This window comes from Anas acuta, chromosome 1, assembly GCF_963932015.1.
Source record: "Anas acuta chromosome 1, bAnaAcu1.1, whole genome shotgun sequence".
In the NCBI taxonomy this organism is placed as follows: Eukaryota; Metazoa; Chordata; class Aves; order Anseriformes; family Anatidae; genus Anas; species Anas acuta.
The window spans coordinates 34,458,652-34,477,758 of NC_088979.1; the positions used below are offsets into that span (position 1 = coordinate 34,458,652).

Below are 19,107 nucleotides of genomic sequence, written 5' to 3' on the forward strand. Positions count from 1 at the left end.
AGAAAGTAAATATATTGGGATATCACAGAATCACAGAATTTTCTAGGTTGGAAGAGACCTCAAGATCATCGAGTCCAACCTCTGATCTAACACTAACAGTCCCCACTAAACCATATCCCTAAGCTCTACATCTAAACGTCTTTTGAAGACTTCCAGGGATGGTGACTCCACCACCTCCCTGGGCAGCCCGTTCCAATGCCTCACAACCCTTTCAGTAAAGAAATTCTTCCTAACATCTAACCTAAAACTCCCCTGGCGTAACTTTAGCCCATTCCCCCTCGTCCTGTCACCAGGCACATGGGAGAACAGGCCAACCCCCACCTTGCTACAGCCTCCTTTAATGTACTTATACAGAGCAATAAGGTCACCCCTGAGCCTCCTCTTCTCTAGGCTGAACAAGCCCAGCTCCTTCAGCCGCTCCTCGGCTCCTATGCCAAGCAACTTCAGAAAAAAAATTTTTCTTTTGTTTTGATGCTTTCAAATTGAGTTTGATTTTTTTTTTTCTAGATGACAATTAATAAACAGATCTCATAATGTTGCAATTTCTACTGGAAATAAATTATATCTGAAATATATTTTTTTCTACTAATTTTCTCTTAATACATCGTTTCTTTCTTTTTTTTTTTTTTTTTTTGCTTGCAGCTTTATTGCATCCATCTTTTTGATGCAAATATTTTGATGCAAATATTTGATGTTGAAAAAAATGTTACTTTTCATAGTGTGTCTTAACCAAAATACTGTAAATACTGTAAAATACTGTAAACCATGAAAAGTTTCCCAACTAATAACATTGAGATATAAAAATAACCATTTTAGTGGAATCACCAAATGGTTCTGCCATATAGCCTTATCAATCAGACAGTATAATAGATGCACATTTTACACAGAATAAAAGTATTGCAATAGCCGAAAAAAATGCAATGAAAATTCAGTAACATAATATTTATACCAACAGCACTTAAGTATCTGATCAGGAGACATCTCACCTAACTCTGGAGGTCTGCAAGACATATGCATATTAACCATTCTTTTTGAATTTATTTTTTATATCCAATGGAGATCAATAGTCAGTAGAAGATGGAATTTATGTGACCAGCTATAGAATTCAACTTTAGGAAGATATGAATCACAGACTAAGTGCCCATTTCTCTCTACTAACAATAAAAGAAGCCTACACAAATATCTCAGTATCTGCTTAATACTGATGTAAAAGTAAGTTAAAAGACTCATCATTTACTATTTTATTTATGTTGTTTTCCGCTTCAGTAATTTCAGGCACTGGATTATTTACAAGGATTATAATTGGAAGTACATAGTTGTGTGGCCATAGGAATCAGATTGTTTTATATGAACTAGACTGCAGGCAAAACCTCTATCATACAACACATAATAACTCCAAAATATAAAATTCACAGTAATTGATCTCTCAGTATGCAGTCATTTTCAAGGTCAGTTTGAACCTATGTTTTATTGGAAAATATGTAAAAGAACATCTAGAGTATATTATAATTTGCCAGTAATGCCAAGTGTTTTTGCAAAGTGACTTCATTTGGAATAGAAGCTTGAATGTGTAAAGTAGTACACAGAATTTGGTACACAACATGGCATATCCAGATATGGTCATTTAACAACCATTATTCTTGAATAATTACACTCCACCATGTTTTGGAGAGTTGAGAAAATTGAAAATGGGAAGTTTAACAGAGATTATCTTCCATCTGCAACTACGTCAGACACAACAAATAGAAACATTAAACATTTAAAAGCAGACATAAACACTGCCATGTTTGGCAAAAATCTTGTCTTTTCTGATGAGGAATGGTAAGATTAAGGCAAATCAGGCAAGGGTAAAATCTGAAAAAAAATAATCAGTAACATGAAAAGATGACACAAAACATGGGCAAGAAAAAAGTAGTAAATTAATTCAAACTGGTGGATATAGGAAGACTTCATTATATGAAAAAAAAAATAATCATTCAGAAAACTAACTGATTAGGTAGTTCAACACTTAACAGAAATGCATGGCAAACAGTTGTTTGGAATTATCATACAGGTTCATTTACAAAATCATTTGGGATAAGTTCCTATGCACAGAGATGATATACATGGTGAAATGATAAACCTCTGTCATCTTTTAAAACCACAGACAGTCATCAGTAAGTTTGGGGTTTTATAAGCGTGGTGGTTTTACCCAGAGGGGTAGCAGAGCTCCACCACAAACACTCTCTCACTCCCCCTCCTCAAAGGGAAAGGAAAGAAAATATGATGGAAAGGGCTCAAGGGTTGGGATGAGGACAGGGAGAGCACTCAGCAAATATTGTCATAGGCAAAACAGACAGTGTACGGGAGATAAAATAAGTTTATTACCTATTGCTAACAAGCTAGAGAAGTAAGAAACACAGAAAACAAACTAAAATCTTCCCCCCATCCACCCTCTTGTACCTCCTCCCTCCAAATGGCGCAGGGAATGGGGAATGGGGAATGGGGGCTGCGGTCAGTCCCTAACACTTCATCTTCACCATTCCTTCACAGCACTCTCTGCCTCTGCTCCACATGGGGTCCCTCCCATGGGATGCTGTCTTTCCTGAACTGACCCTGCGGAGCTTCCCACAGGCAGCAGCCTCTTCAAGAACTGCTCCCACATGGCTCCATACCACAGGGTCCATCCATCCACCAGGAGCAAACTGCTCCAGCACAGGTTCCCCATGGGTGGCAGCTCCCCCCAGGCCCCCTGCTCCTGTGTGGGCTCCTCTCCATGGGCTGCAGCTCTGGCCCAGGGCCTGCTCCTGCGGGCGGCTCTCCATGGGCCGCCGCCTCCTTCAGGCCACATCCACCTGCTCCACCCGGGCTCCTCCATGGTGGGGGGGCTGCAGCATGGAGATCTGCTCCATGTGGGACCCATGGGCTGCAGGGGGACAGCCTGCTCCACCAGTGGCCTCTCCACAGGCTGCAGTGGGAACTTTTTGCTCTGGTGCCTGCAGTACCTCCTGCTCTCCTTCTGCACTGACCTTGGGGCCTGCAGGGCTGGTTCTCACTCATCACTCTTCCAGCTGCTGTAGCGCAATACTTTTTCCTTTTCTTAAATAGGCTCTTCTGGAAGCCCAACCAGCGTCTCTCACTGGTTGGCCAGTGGCAGGTCCATTTGGAGCTGGCTGGGGCTGGCTGTGACCTAACATGTGGCAGCTTCTGGATTCTGGTCAAAGAGGCCACCCCTGCAGCCCCCCACTACCAAAATGTTGCCATGTAAACCCAATACAGTAAGGAAAAATAAAAAGGCTAAAATGTACAAGGAAAATAATCAAATAATTAGCATTGATGTGACAAATCTTAACAAAGAAGATACTGAATCTCATATTTTTAGTAGGCTTGTATTAGTACAACACTAGTTATAATCAATACCTGTTTTAAATTAAGAATTCCTTGTAAAAACAGGAAAAATGTTATTACCTAGAATGCTTTTTTGCAGCAGCTCTAAGTAAGACATTGTCTAAGTGAGACATTTAAGCAAGGTGAAAACTTAATAATTTCATGGCAGTTCTTTACATTCTGTATCACAAAAATAGTTGAAACACTATTCTTTATGCAATAATTTGTCATATAAGATGTTTCTGTGTAGTGACAGTGTTTGACACTGCACAGTGTTTATGTGTAGAACTTCAAACATCATAAATTCTCATGTTCCGCTATCACGACTGATCTTAATTATTTGCTACTTAAGTACTAGTTAACCTATTCAATTTTATTTGCCTCTGAAAAGATCAAGGTATTACAGTTGTATATTCCAAGAAGAGCTGCCAATGTCCTGTGAAAAGATTAAGTAACATGTTATTCCATCTGTAACAGCGTGTAGATTCTACAGCAAAGAAATCTAACAAATCTGGGGAAACTGGTGGTTTGCTCAAAAAGCTGACTAAGACTTTAAAATGGCTCATGGATGCCACTGGGTTTCAAGTTCTCTTTTTGTAATATACTTTGTTAACTCTTTGTGGGAAGAGAAGAGAAGAGAAGAGAAGAGAAGAGAAGAGAAGAGAAGAGAAGAGAAGAGAAGAGAAGAGAAGAGAAGAGAAGAGAAGAGAGAGAGAGAAGAGAAGAGAAGAGAAGAGAAGAGAAGAGAAGAGAAGAGAAGAGAAGAGAAGAGAAGAGAAGAGAAGGAGAAGAGAAGAGAAGAGAAGAGAAGAGAAGAGAAGAGAAGAGAAGAGAAGAGAAGAGAAGAGAAGAGAAGAGAAGAGAGAGAAGAGAGAGAAGAGAAAGAAAAAAACAGACCCTGCTGTTTCAGGTGCCTGATTTGAGAAGTTGCAAATATTGTCTATAGCACCCCAAGTACTGGCTACACTGTCATTTTTTCTCTTGTCTGATCCTGCTTTGGGATCACAACTACAATCACAAACATGTTCAGCCCTGACTTCAGAGTCAGTATGTTTCATACTGGACAGCCAGAGCATGAACTTCTCCATCTACCCAAAAAAAAAATGAGAAGCAGCTTTGCAGGGATGTAAAGAATTGTGAGTGTGGACTGAAGGATACCACTGAAACCAATTACAACACTCCTGTCCCCCGCCCCCCCCCCCCAACTCCCATCCCCTCCACTGTGGCTCCTTTTTTCTATCTAGTTTCTGTTTTTCTAGCTCTTGCTCTCTCCACACTGAACATTGTTTCTGACTGGAAACCTGTGAAGGAAGGAGGATTAATAGAAAAATTCATGACAAAATCAACAGACCAACTGCCTACTTTAATTAGTTATTTTCTTATTGTAATTTAGTCTGATGTGCAAAAAGTAACTGTAAAAGCATTATTTCTTTATATATCTAGATACTAACATAAAAATATCATTAAAAAATCTTTTAGAGACTTTCTATTACGTCTCGTAATTGAAGTAATGGTTTCTCTACAATGCATCCACTGCACTAGTACACATTAAGCAAACATTAGCAAAGCCAGATAAATTTCAATGGAATGGAACAGTGCTGTATGCTTTTTTTTTTTTTTTTCTTTTTTCTTTTTTTCAATGTTATCGTTCAGCCCAATAATAGCATTGAATACATTTCAAATTCCAGTGGCCCTGAAAGATGTCACAGGAATTTGCCAGCCTGGCAACAAATCTCACACCACTTTACCCCCAACACTGTATCTCAGCAGCCTTGCAAGTTGCTTTGTGACCCTCTGTCACACCAGAACAACACTGTCTCAAAAAAAAAAAAAAAAAAAAGAAAACCCACTGCTGACCTTAATGGTATCTCTTCAATTCAATAATTTCTGCTCTTGCATTTCTCCTACCACAAGCAACTTTTCCCAGATGGAGTCTCTTTCCCAGCACACATTCCCCAGTTTAGTCTCATAGGAACTTCTCTCTGTATTATAATCTCCCATAGCCTGGAAACACATCAGTATTGCCAAGATGTTTTGGACACACTGGCTGCTTCTCTGTGTGGCATTAACTCCATCTCACCCCTGCTGGTATTCCTTCTGTCTCTGTGTAGATTATCCCACAATGATCATTCCCCTTCTCCTTCCCATCTTCCTTCCACCTGATGAACATTGAGTCCATTAGTGGTGCTGGAATTCTGTTTAGAAAAAATGAAAGTGCCTTTTTTATTTAATAAGCTTAAATTGGAGAAAAGACTTAAGCATATGTCTGAATTCATCCACTCAAATGCACTCACTAACTTCATGGAATTATAGAATAGAATCATGGAATAAGAATCATTTAAGTTGGAAAAGGCTTCTAAGATCACCAAGTCCAGCTGTGACTATTTGTGCAAATTGTTTTGTATTTATTAGTAGGATTTATTATGGATAGTGGATCATGTTGTGCTTGAAGTACATCACCCCTACCTATGTGAATGCAAATTGTTTTATATTCACTCTTATTTTCAGACGGTGGTCAGGTTGTCCATGAAAAGTGTTGGCCATACTAATGTGAACTGCATTACTAAAATAATATATCCAGTTTGGGGCCTTGTTGTGGTCTCTCCCTTCCACATTCTCTTTCAAGCTAATAAATACTGCTGTAATATTCTTAGATGTTTTGCTTACAGAAATATTTCAGAAACAGCATCAGCAGCTTCTTTGTAATTCTCTTTTCTCCCTTGAGAAAGCATTTGGAGAGAGGAGCATTTGATAAAGAAGTAGTTTCCAATACGTTTCTAGTGTGCTTTACACTAAGGAGAGTCAAACTATTGGAATAATAACTGCTCTTTTATCTCTGAAGACAGCAAGCAAAGGAAAAAGACTTAAAAACAAACAAACAAACAAACAGTATTTCAAATGGCATATAGAAAGTTTATTGAAATTAGAAGATAAGAGACATGATTCTCTGCCCTCTAACTTGATGGAGTCAACAGAGGACTGAAACTAGTCAGTTAAGATTTCCCCCTCTTCCCCCCCAAGTGCAATGGCATGTGTAATTGTTTAACAAGCTAGTTATAGAACACTGAAGAGAAGACATTCAGAAAAAGAGCTAATTTAGCTTTTATCTTCTGTGGCAACTTTTTTATTTTTATTTTTTCTTTAAGTAAAGAAGAAAATTCATGTTTGATTAGCACTCATTAATTTTTTTTCTGGAAAATTTCACAATACGAATCCCCATATGAATACCTGAGACAAAAATGCTAAGCTTCGTTGTGGTGTGTTAACTTTGGGTAGCTGCCAGGTGCCCTTCAAGCTGCAATCTCATTGCACCTCCTCAGCAGAACAAGGGGAGAAAACATGACAAATAACTCATGGAATGAATGAAGTACAGAGAGATCACTCACAAACGAACATCTTGGGCAAAACAAATTTGACTCGTGGATAATTAGTTTAACATTCTGCCAATTAAATATACGATAGGATAGAGAGAAACAAAAACAAAACTAAAAGCACCTTCACCCCACCCTCCCTTCTTCCCAGGCTCAGCTTCACTCCTGAGTCTACCTCATCCCCCAAGCAGTGTAGGTGGATGGGGAGTGGAACTGTGGTCAGTTCATAGCATTTCATCTCTGCTGTTCCTCCCTCCTCACACTCTTCCCCAAAGTAAAATTCCTTTCATGGACCACAGTTCCTGCCAGGAGCCTTCTCCTGCAGGGGCTCTCCATGGGCCGCAGTCTCCTCCAGGCCACATCCACCTGCTCCACTGGGGGCTCCTCCATGGTGGGGGGGGCTGCAGCATGGAGATCTACTCCATGTGAGAACCATGGGTTGCAGGGGGACAGCCTGCTCCACGAGGGACATCTCTACAGGCTGCAGGGGAACTTCTGCTCTCCTGCCTGGAGCATCTCCTGCCCTCCTTTTGTACTGACCTTGGGGTCTGCAGGGATGGTTCTCTCGCATTTGCTTATTCCTCTCTCTCTCCCGGCTCCTGTGCAGCATTTTTATTTCTTTCATTATTCTTTCTTAAGTATATTGTTACAGAGTTACTGTCACCAGAGTTACTGCTAGGCTCAGCTGTGTCCTGTGGTGGGTCAGTCAGAGCTGGCTGAAACAGTTTCTGTCCAGCATTGGGGCAGCCTCTGGTCTCTTCTCACAGAGGACACACCTGCAGCTTCCCTGCTACTGAAACCTTGCCATGTACATTTGCCCAGTGCATTCTTTCAAACAGAAAACATTTTTTTTAGTTTGGTTTACTTGTAAAACAAAGCAAATAAAGCTTGAGACTAACTTTCTCCTGCCGGATGCTGTGATCATGGAATCTAGTCAATTTAATTAAAATAGACGTTTTCTTACAAATTCTATTGATTTGGATGAACTCCCAATCTCCATGAAATACTTTTCTCATTAAAAAAATATCAGCCAGCCAATTATTATTAATGTTTTAAGCCAAAGGAAAGGTTTAGAAAACGATCTGCCAGGAAAATTTTAAGATTCTAATCTACCTAGAACATTCCATGTAAATTTTAATATTTAAATGCAATTGAAAAAGACACTTAGCCACTTTATACTTTACTCTCTCCCATAGCATATTCAGTGACTATATCCTACCTAACACATGGAATTGTATGTGAAGTTGAATAAGAACATTTTCTCCACAGTTCAAAGAGAGCTAAGTGCTAGGATGTCCATTTCAATGCTGTTGCTGAAGGAAATAGCAGAAATGATAAATTGCTGGGATCTTGGGTTCTGAAGGTAACAATAACTGGGCTTTTTGTGCAGCAGCATCTCATGCTGTGCCCCCTGTCTCAGCAAATGACATCCTTAAGAGCACACCTTGAAGAGGCAGATGGAGACCTGGGTCATGTGTCTTTGCATAAGTGAAATCCTTTAAGGAAGAAGAAAACTGGTTCTTTGAATTTTGAAAAATAAACATGAAATAAAAATAGTGTATATTATATTTAATAACACTCATGTTCAGAATACCTTACAGTTCAAAACACTATGAAACCATCAAGTAATTAACTTTCACATAATTAAACTAACATAATTCAAGATGCAAAGATGCAACAGAAGAGTTTTAAAATGCACAAGCCAAATCCCCAAGCACACCTGAGAAGCTACACAACTCTGTAGCCAGATTCTATACAATTCTTGATATGCCACAGTGTCCAACATCAGCAGAACACATCAGCAGAACAAATCGTTTGGAAAACAATAAAGTCTCAAAGGAAATCTACGCTTATATATGGCTCTCCAGAGGGTCAGAATTTCATACTTTGACATTCAGGCCACCCATACTACCAATAGACGGAAAAGAATTGACCAGATAGTTTTTCGTTTGTTTGTTTGTTTGTTTTCTTGTAAACAGTATAAGATTTTATTGATAACTGATTTTTACAGCTTACAGTATGATTCTGGTTTTTATACACTCGGAGGTTCCATTGACTTAAATTGGAGTAGTGAGCGCACAAGGAATAGAGAATAAAGCCTTTGAAGTTCAGTATCATTATTTAGATTTCAGGCATGCCTGGAGACAGCACTCTAGATTAATAAAATGCTTTGCTTCAATTAGCTCTGTGTCTCCTGCATCCCTCCCCAATTCCCTCTGCCCTTGTTTAACATACTCCCTTATCCCTTCACATTATCCAGACAGGTGCTCTCTGCAACCGCAGACGGCTGGAAGTTTCACGGAGGAGATTCAGTGTGGGGAGGAGGAGGGTGTATATCAGTTTCTTGTCTCTGATGACAGAGAGTGTGTGAATCTGTACAGGAGTGTGCTATGTTCTGCCTCAGTATTGTTTCAGAGATCATTTTAAAAGATCTTTGAAAGAAACAAAATTTTAGATCTCAAACAGATATGTTCACTTCTATGTATGGCAAGAACATTTTCACAATTTAGCACAGAACATGTAAATCAAATGAGTATTATTTCTAGCTGATTAATTCTGGGCCAATATGAAGAAAAAAATATATATATATTGTGTATATCAAAGAAATCTTTATTGTAGTGGGACTCATATTTCTGCAATGATTTTGTCTGGTTTTCTACTGTAATAAACCCCCTCATTTCAGATTTCTTTGAAAGAGGCTTAGGAGCATAATGCAACGACCACTGGAAACTAATGCATCCTGCAAAGTGGGGGCAGGAAATTATAAGTTTCACATTGAGTTCAATGGGAAAGTCATAAGGCCCTGCTCCTTCTCCCTTGGGGTATTTTCCTATTTTATTGTCAGTACTATAATGGGCAATCAGTTCCTGAAATGGTGCCCTGCTGTCTAGATGAAGCATTTATAGGTTTTTTAAGCAGTCCATTTGAACACTGCAGAATAAAAAAGTCAGCCCTTGGAAGTTCAGGTTTTAGGGCCCTGATCCTCAATGAACTATGTGTTGGCAAACCTCTTACACACTTGGAATTCAGCACAAGATCAGGGTCTCGATTTCTCCATTTTCCACTGCAATTCAGACCTTTATTTATCACAGCTGGAAACAACATTACAAATAAAAATGCTTCTAAAAACCAAAGTGTCTGTCCCTTTTAAAAGTTAACTTCCTTAGATTTATGCACATACATTTACATAGTAATCCTCTGAACAGAGATGATGCTTCTAATGAATTAGGGGGTTACTACAGAAATATATAAATCATCACAAATGTTTTCCATACAGAAACACTTTCTTTGAAAAAAATTAAAAATAATGATAAAAAAAAATCTGTTAAAAACTCAAAGAAACAAAGAAGTCTTTTTTGAGGGCCTAACATTGGAAACTAGATCCAAGAAAGAGCTTACGGGCAAAGATTTAGGCCTAACATGAAACTAAGAGAATTTAGAGATCACTTAAGGTCAGTCTAATTTGTATTTAGAAGCCCAAATTTGCCTACAGCCCAGACCATTATCTAGGGCATCGCTTTTCAGCACTGCCTAATCCTCAAAAAAAATAGATGTATAAATTTTAGGTCTCTCTATAAAATTTTAGCCTTCCTCTATGGCTTAAAGTTTGCTATTGCTGAAAGTAGCCATGCTTGTTTAGAGCTGGCTGCTAAAGACATTGCCCGGATAAATTCTGATGTGATTGTGGTTTAATCAGAGGGTAGTAAGTCAATGAGCTAGCTACTTTTCCAGAAAAGTCTGAAAATATTGCTGTGGTGAAAACTGCAAAAGGGAATGACTTTTTTTCATATCTGCTTAATACACAGAATACTTTTTTTTTTTTTTTTTTTCCATAAAAGTTGGAGGTCCATTTCCAGCCCTGGGCTAACACTGTCCACAGCCTTAATGACAGCCACAGAAAAGGACATGTTCCACCTGCCTGCTGAGGTGGCACTGATGTGAAGCGGGAGTAAGTGACTCTTGTCACTTACTTAGACTTTTAAGTCTCTGAATTGTTACCAAATTTAATAGGAAAGATGGAAATCTGTCTTTTTTTTTTTTTTTTTTTTTTTTTTTTTCCCCAGGTGTTTACTCCCATTGAAATATTCCTATCCTTCGGTCTTTGTAACTGAATGGCATAAGAAATACATATCTATTCTGAGAGAGAACTAGAATTCCATTTCTCTCCCACTCAAAGGACTGTTGGAGAACTTTTTTTTTTTTTTTTTTTTTGTAGTCACTTGTCTCTTCTGCATACAATGACTTAATTTCAAGAGCAAAGGCAAAAATTTATCAGTAACTCTTGTCACCAAAATCCTGCTCCTCTCTTAGGAGGTCAGAGAGGCACTGCTGTATGGGGAAGAAGGAAGCATCAATTGCCTCAAGATTTGAAGATCTGCGTACTGGATGAATGGTTTAACTGCCAGCCTAGACAGGGAGTGGAATTTATCACCACTTTTCAAACTCATTCCCTTTGGTGCTTATTCCCCCAAGGTGTGTAGGCTCTCAAAATAAGCATCTCACTCTTTTCATCTGAATTCTTTCACATCAGAGCAAGATTTTTTTCATGGAAACTAGCTACTTGCTCTCAGCTGAGTGACATATATATGAGTTCACCATACCATATTCATTTCCTGGGCTCAGTTAACCTTGTCTCATGTAAAATGTAGAAGAGGGATGATAAAAAGAGTGGGACATAGATTTCCAGTAAGATTTTCTTTTTCTTTTCTTTTTCTTTTCTTTTCTTTTCTTTTCTTTTCTTTTCTTTTCTTTTCTTTTCTTTTCTTTTCTTTTCTTTTCTTTTCTTTTCTTTTCTTTTCTTTTCTTTTCTTTTCTTTTCTTTTCTTTTCTTTTCTTTTCTTTTCTTTTCTTTTCTTTTCTTTTCTTTTCTTTTCTTTTCTTTTCTTTTCTTTTCTTTTCATTTCCATTCCATTTTTAGATACATTTGAAGGCTGAGAATAAGGCTGTAGATGCAGATATAAAGATTCAAGTGTCAACCTATCCCAAGCTCCAGCTGGCCAGCTACAAAGCAACTTCAGTTCCAAGGCTGGGTGGTAGTGTTAATGTGGCACTGAGCCCAAGTTAACCAAGTGTCAGGAGACTCCTGATAAAGTGAGAGCATTGGCACCTTTGCAGCTTTTAAAGGCTTGAGACTGTATTTAAGTCACTCCCTTGGCCTCAGTGAATAGCTCCATTCAGTGGCAGGTGATTATCCTTAAGAGCAAGACCTATACGCACAGGGATAGAGAGCTCCTAAAGACACCCTACTGTGACTGTTTTTTTGGCAAGTCTCACCAGAGGCTTTGGCAGCCTCTCCTCTAAAGTGATAACTGTGTTTTGGCATGGCTATATTCTTCATGCAAACTAATATCACTGCCAACTTTAAGAACATGAAGAACTGATAATAATTATTGTTTTCACTGCTGGATAGCAGAGAACAACTGCAACACAGAGAAATATCATGACTTTATTTATTTATTTTTTTTTTTTAAGAAAATGTATCTATTTGGTTTAGTCTAAGCAATAAAACCTAGTTATCTAAAAACATATTTTAATTGCCTTTTCATTATACACATGTACATTTTGCAGTGTATTACAATCTTTAATTAAGGTCCCATGTGGTTATCAGAGTAGTGTAATTAGTAACTTCCAAAAACAATGTTACATTAATGATTAGGAAAAAATGTATTAGAAAAAATTAAAACAAAATAAAATAAAATGTATAATGTCTTAAAGATATATATACTTTTTTTTTTTTAGGACCAAACTAAATGTTTCTTTTATTATTTTTTTTTTAACTCTATTCAATGTTTGACAGAATGTAATGTTGGCAGATATGAATTCCTATTATTTCAAAAATGGAAATTGTTTACTTGCTTGGATTGAAAATGTCTCTTCAAAGTATTCATAATACAAGTTTAATCTGACCTCCTCTGGACTACCACATGAAGTTTTAATTCTGGAAAGAAGAGCAAAACAGGGTCTACAAAAATCGTGAAAAAGAAAAGTGATCAAAGGAAAAGGGATGGAAAGAGATGTAAATGGAATACATCTTGGAGCAATACCTCATGTATTCTCAATGTTAACGGTAGAAATTATTTCCAACATTTATAGCAATGATTTATCATTTGTGTGAAACATAAAATCTAATAATAATATTGGGCAGGCATCTGCCTAATTTCTACTAGGGTTAACAGCCACTGCAGTGGGAATACGCAGAATTTTAGTACTTGTCCACTCATAGCTCTTTGAAGCACATTCTCTTTGTGAACCTTGTTGGCCAAAATCAGGGAATATGAGGAAGACCTGTTCATGAAAGGAAAAGTCCCCATGTCTAAAAAAAAATAAAAAAATACTACTAATAAAAGTATCTAAAAAAGTATTTCTCCGAGTTCTCTGAGACTCTGAAACTTCTTGCTGGCCTAACTAAAAGCTTTGTTTTGCCAAGCAAGTACAATTTATTCCACTGTGTGAGCAATGCCGTGGTGAGAATGCAGAGAGCAGTGACGTTTCTGCTAGGCAAGGTGAGAGTTCCTGTCTCCTATAACTCTGGGTTGTGATATGGGAACAGTTTAGACTGCCAACAATATGTGTGTTAATGATTAGTCTTGCTTCCAAGATCTCAGCAGCAGATGACTCATCTCATGCATCACAGTAGCTCCTAACCCCTTGATACTGGCTAGATGCTAGACAGATTGGAGACCTGTTGGAAAAAAAAAATGTTATTACAGAACTCTGAATTATGCTGTATTCTAAATGCAGTAAGGCTGACAAGGCCTTGTAGGTGGCAGATGTCATTTTTACCACATGAATCTTCATTGCTGAAATTCCCACTCTAGCTCTTTTCAACTCCAAGTCTTTTGTTTACAACTGAAAAACAGGAACTCTAATTCGATAATTAATTCTCACATCAAGTATTTTTGACTCTGTGTCTTTTGTTTACTCATAATTCCATGCAGTTTTTTTGTTTGTTTGTTTGTTTGTTTCTGCTGTTGCAAGGGCTGAGAAACAAGGGATAAGCAAACAGTGATGTAGGACCTAACCACTATTTATGCTTATTTTTGGTTGATGTATCCTACATGTAATCAACATATATCTGTTTGTTTGCTTGTTTATTATTACAGTTTTAAATTATTTGGGCTTTAAACTGAAAGCAAAGGAGGATACTGATAATTTCTTCAATTGGTTCTCCTGTAATCCCCATGGCAGCGACACAAATCTGTGTTTTTTATTTGTCTTCAACAATCTACTGATCATATATTTATCTTAGTTCTCTTACCCTGATGGAGGAAAGCCTTTGGTATTTCAATGGGAAATTATACTTTGTCAAAAGGAGTAGAATTCAGAAGTTTTTGCTATCCCAACGATGGGGAGTATATGGTCCCAAAAATTGCAATTTAACACCTTCATCTCCACAATCCCTCCAAATACCTTTTGTCTCAGATGACATAAATGAATAATTTAAGTAAATAAAACTAATTGATTTGTCTTCAAGTTCATTTAAATTTGCATGTGAATATTTACAGTTCAACATTGTAGAAGGATTTGCATGTGTGCCTTTGACCTTATTGCTTCTGAGCTACTCTATGGTAAGGCGAGGCGTCACCTCCTTCTACACATCTAGTTTCACTCAGAAAAAATTCCTGTATTTTCTGTATCAGCAGGAGCTTTGGAGGTGACACTATATAATACTGGCAAAAGACTTAGAGTTAAAGGGAGAGAAATGAACCAGATCCAAAAATCTTTTTCTGACAGGTCTCCCAAGAGTCCGTAACATCTGATTCTCAGAAAAAGGTATCTTACGAAAAGTACATGTCTTTAAATAGAGGAATACTCTTAGCAGTTTGGAAGATTTTGATACAAACTAAAATTTTAGTCTTACTTTGAGTTCTTTATATGAAGACATCATTGTTTCTCTGTTTCTACATTTTGCTTGATACGTCCCAGGGTTGTAATTGCCTTTTAAAGGAGAAGCTGCATGAGGAAGTATCATTCCCTGATAGACTATTATAGCTAGTTCTTACTTTTTTTTTTTTTTTTTTTTTTCTCACTCCTATCTGATCTAGCTCCCAGGTTATTACTCTCCAGGAAAATGATACTGTACTCAACACAAATATGTTTTATTCTTCTATATTGCAGTCACCTATGTAATCCATTTTTTCTGATATTATGATCTTCATTGTACTGGTGACCCCTCACAGTGTTCTACAGTTCATGACATTTACAACAAGGTCATTAATGGAATATTGAAAAATTCTCATCTGTGATGTTCCTGGATCTCAAATCTTAATTTTAATTTTTATTTTTTTCTCCTTTCAACTCAAAACCTTTTCTCTAAGCAATGAGCCCTTGCTGTTTTTAATCACAAAAGTATTTTCAGATGTCTTCAGATAATAATACAAATCACAGTAGATATTGTCTTGTGGAAAGAAAAAGAAAAAAAACAAAACAACAACAACAAAAAAACTTTCATATGTACAATCAGGTGACAGCTCTGATATGTCACTGCCAGGATGTCCCTGAGCTATTCAGTTGTGTTTTCCACTAATTTAGGAACTAAAAAACATAAAACAAAAAGCTAGCTCTTTTCTTTTTTTTGGGGGGGGGGAGGGGAAGAAAAATATCCAAAACCAGCAGCAGCCTAACACTTGAGCAAAATATGAACAAAAATCTAATAACTTGAGGATAGTTTAATTGAAGACTTAATGATTATAGGCTATGTCTACATTAGGAATCAGAATATTGCAATACCTGAACATGTAGAATTAAACTATTAATTCCAGAGATCTATCCACTGAAGTATTAGCATATAAAATGGGGTGCTTTCGACAAGCTGCAGTCTTCTCCTGTGGACTGAATGCCCATTAGTAGCTGAATTGCAGGGAGTATGCCATGCTCCTATGGCACAGTTCCCAGTGTAATGCCATCTGCAAGGAATCCAAGCTACATGTTCCTAGCGTACTCCACAGTGTGAACCAAAACATATGGCTTTTGGAAGATGATCAGAAGTTTCACTTCAAGTGAATGCTCTTAATACAAAGTACAGTCCTAATGTTGATGTACCCAGAGACACAAAATTAATGTTATTCATTGTTACCTAATTTACCCCTGTAAGAACCTTAATGCCAAATTTAGAGTGTTACTCTAATACTGGCTAATCCCAGAAGTTTTTAAAGTTCCTGTTCCATCAAATCTATTTTGCAAAGTTTTCCATGTGTCTTTAATTCCTTTGTGAAGGCACTTAGAACAGGCCTAAGACCCTTCCAAAAGCACCTATATGCCAACACCCCCCACCCCACCCCGCCCCAGGATCAGCTTTCTTCACCCATCTTTCATGTAGACCATATAAGGGATTAAAAGGTATTCTTCAGCCGTCCCTGCACTAATTACAAAGACTGAGAGAATCATAGGGTGAAAAATCTCCCTAGAGATAAAGTCACTTACTGTGTACTGAATTTGACAGGTAACAAGACATCAAGACATCTATATCTATGAACTCGCAATTTTTACCAAAGATACAGTTACACCCACAACTCTTATGACATCCTAAAAAAGAGTTGTCTTTGGATTTGTGTTAGCTACTTATATAAGTTAAGAGAACTAACATATCTTTCTTTTCAGGGTCTTATATAAATTTAAATTGTGAATGTTTTTTATTTGACACCTTTCATATAATTACTAGCTTGTTTAAATATCACTCTGCTATTGCCTGAGGTAAATGCAGTAGAAAATCACTACATTCAATTTTACTGTCTTAGAGTTTCATCCCTTCTGTCAAACTGCAACATTTTTTAATTCTGAAGGATAATTTTTATTTTATTTGCTAGTTCATTCCTAATGTGGATGAATAAGTCATAGGTTATCTACTTGCAGTTATAGGACGTTTCCTACATCAAGTTTAAAATGGATCTCTGCATTTTTGTCCTTGTCAGATATTTTTTTCCTCTGCACAATAATGAAATGTAGAAAATATATATATATATATTTTGTATTTAAGTGATTGATAGTCAAATCAACTGCTGTTCATTCTACATCAGATTCTCAAACTTAATATAGACCAACTTTATGGGAAAAAAATGAGCACATACTTAAATCAAACTTTTGCTTCAGAAAAACTTGGAGTGAATTCAAAAGGTGGGTGCTGAGCAGGAACTCTGCATTCATATACAACAGCTGCAGAACAATACAGAACAGTGCTTGAAGTACTCAACAGCAGGGGGAACTGAGCACGCAATTCTTTACCTATTTTACATTAAACTGCCATTAGATAAAAAAACATGTGGCGATGGCAAGAATATAGACCAGAATACAAATACAGTTCTTCCTACTGAGTGCAGTATATTTTGAAATAGGAAAAACAGGTTTAATTCCAAGTCTCCAGCTTCTGTGGCAATTGCCCTAACCAATAACCATGCTACTGTGTGAAAGGCAGCCCCATCCAGGCAGCTGACTGCATCTTAGAATTGGAAGGGGAAGGATATTTACACACAATTTTTTGGCATTTGTAGCTGACTGGTCTTGAAATCACTCTATTCAGCACTCTGGCGTTTGTATATTCTATTCTTAGGTGTCTAATTCAGCACAATGAAATCAGTTCATGGGATAAGCAAATAACCTGTGCTGACACATATGCTTTCATTTGGAGCTGGTCCTTAGGCTACAACTACTGCATTAGGTGTCTACATCCAAAGGTTTTGTACCAGTGACATTTGCAAATCTCTGATATCACTTAGGAGGTGACTAACATTTCCGCTGGTAAAATCCTCACTATAACTAAGCTATTGCCAGAGGCCATGCATATTAACTTCGAACTTCTGACAGCATTAAATTGGTTGGTATCTTGATCATTAGACTCAAAATTCATAAAATAGACATTACTCAGTGTACTCAAGCCTGACAAACATTCTGAGTATTTCAGCTGTACTGGAATATCTACAAGAGCTGTTGATAAGACCCCACATCAGCCAAAGCCAGGTGGACCTGTCTAGATTTTTTCCTCGGAGTGACCACTCTGAAGGAGGATGGAAACACAGAAAAGTCAGGCTTTAATATTGTAGTATTGTAATATTAATATTGTAGTCTTTCAACTACAATAACTGATTTTGTTGTTCATATATATGTTTTCAACTACATATAGTCTTAGTCTTTCAACTACATGTATATGTTACATATATATATGCATTACATATATATGTAGTATATATGTGTATATATATATATATATATATATATATAAAGAGAACATTAGAAAAAAAAAAGGATAAAGATGGAAAAATAAAAAAAGAATTTATAAACAGGTTTCCCACAGCCCATCTCCCCCATGATCTCAAAGGCAGGTCTTTGCTTCTATACTTTTCTGTCAAGATGGCAGCTTCCTATCTGCAGAAAATGGTACTGTCCTCTGCAGTTAGTATTAATGTTGCTGCCTTGCTTCTGTCACCCCCAAAGCCTTTAACAAGGCTTTTAGCCTACTCAGGACCTGCAGGATCATTATTAAGTGCTGTATGCATCACTGCTTCCTATTCCTTTTCTCTCACCCTTGTGCCTGATCAGATGCTCTCTAGAAAAGGTCCAAACTCCCTATGGAGGGAACCCAGAAGGCCTACTCATCTTGAATTAATATAAATGTAATTTTGAACAACAATTTAAAATGACCAACTGACTGAATGAAATTCTCTGAAGTACTTACAGTTGTGATCCTTACTCTAAGGAAATGATCTTGCAGCAAGTAAACAAACATGCTAGGTCATCCCATTTCTGCATAGCACAAGAGTAGTCACCATTTCCTTGTTCAGCACACTGGCAGTTTTCTACCCCAAGTCTATCAGTCCAAAACACCTCTGCACTGCAGAACAAAGATAGCATCTGTTTCTGCAACACTGCAGGAAGAGTCAGGTGCTACAATATGCATTTGTACAACTGCTGTTCTCTAAAGAATGATGACCAGCAGCCTAGAGTGCTTAAAGAATCATTGATATTGCTACAAAAAACGTTTGAGACACAAATTAAGAAAAACTGAAAATTGAACCTATATTCAAACTGTTTATCTGTGTATTTGTTTGATTTTTTAAATTTAGTACTGCCAACAATCTTTACCAGGCTGGTTTCATAAAGGGAGTTTGAAGCTATTGATTTTAAATGGACATTATTGGATCTCATAGGAGTAATGAAAAAAAGATTCTAGGCAGAATTGTTTGTCCACTGGTATTCATCACTTAAAGCTTTCTGTACTCTGTGATAATGTGACCTTTGTATTTTCTATTGACCACCAGATTTGTATTCAACATAATACTGTATTTAAATATTAATGTATTAATTCATATATCTGTACTATATGTTACCTTTTTTTCTTTTTTTCCATTTTAATCTTAACTCATACTAGAAAGTTTAG

At 37.2% G+C, this 19,107-nt stretch overlaps 1 long non-coding RNA gene across 2 annotated transcripts in view; it reads right to left on the minus strand.

Annotated features, from left to right (window-relative positions):
• Positions 1-4,235: 4,235 nt before the first annotated feature.
• LOC137853410 (uncharacterized) overlaps positions 4,236-19,107 on the minus strand; it is a 33,913-nt gene continuing 19,041 nt past the window's right edge. The window contains exon 3 of one of the 2 annotated variants that reach the window (XR_011094492.1): positions 4,236-5,561. This is a non-coding gene — a long non-coding RNA (uncharacterized lncRNA). Of the gene's footprint in view, positions 5,562-11,431; positions 13,420-19,107 lie in introns of those variants that run through there. The other variant, XR_011094491.1, reaches the window with a different exon arrangement.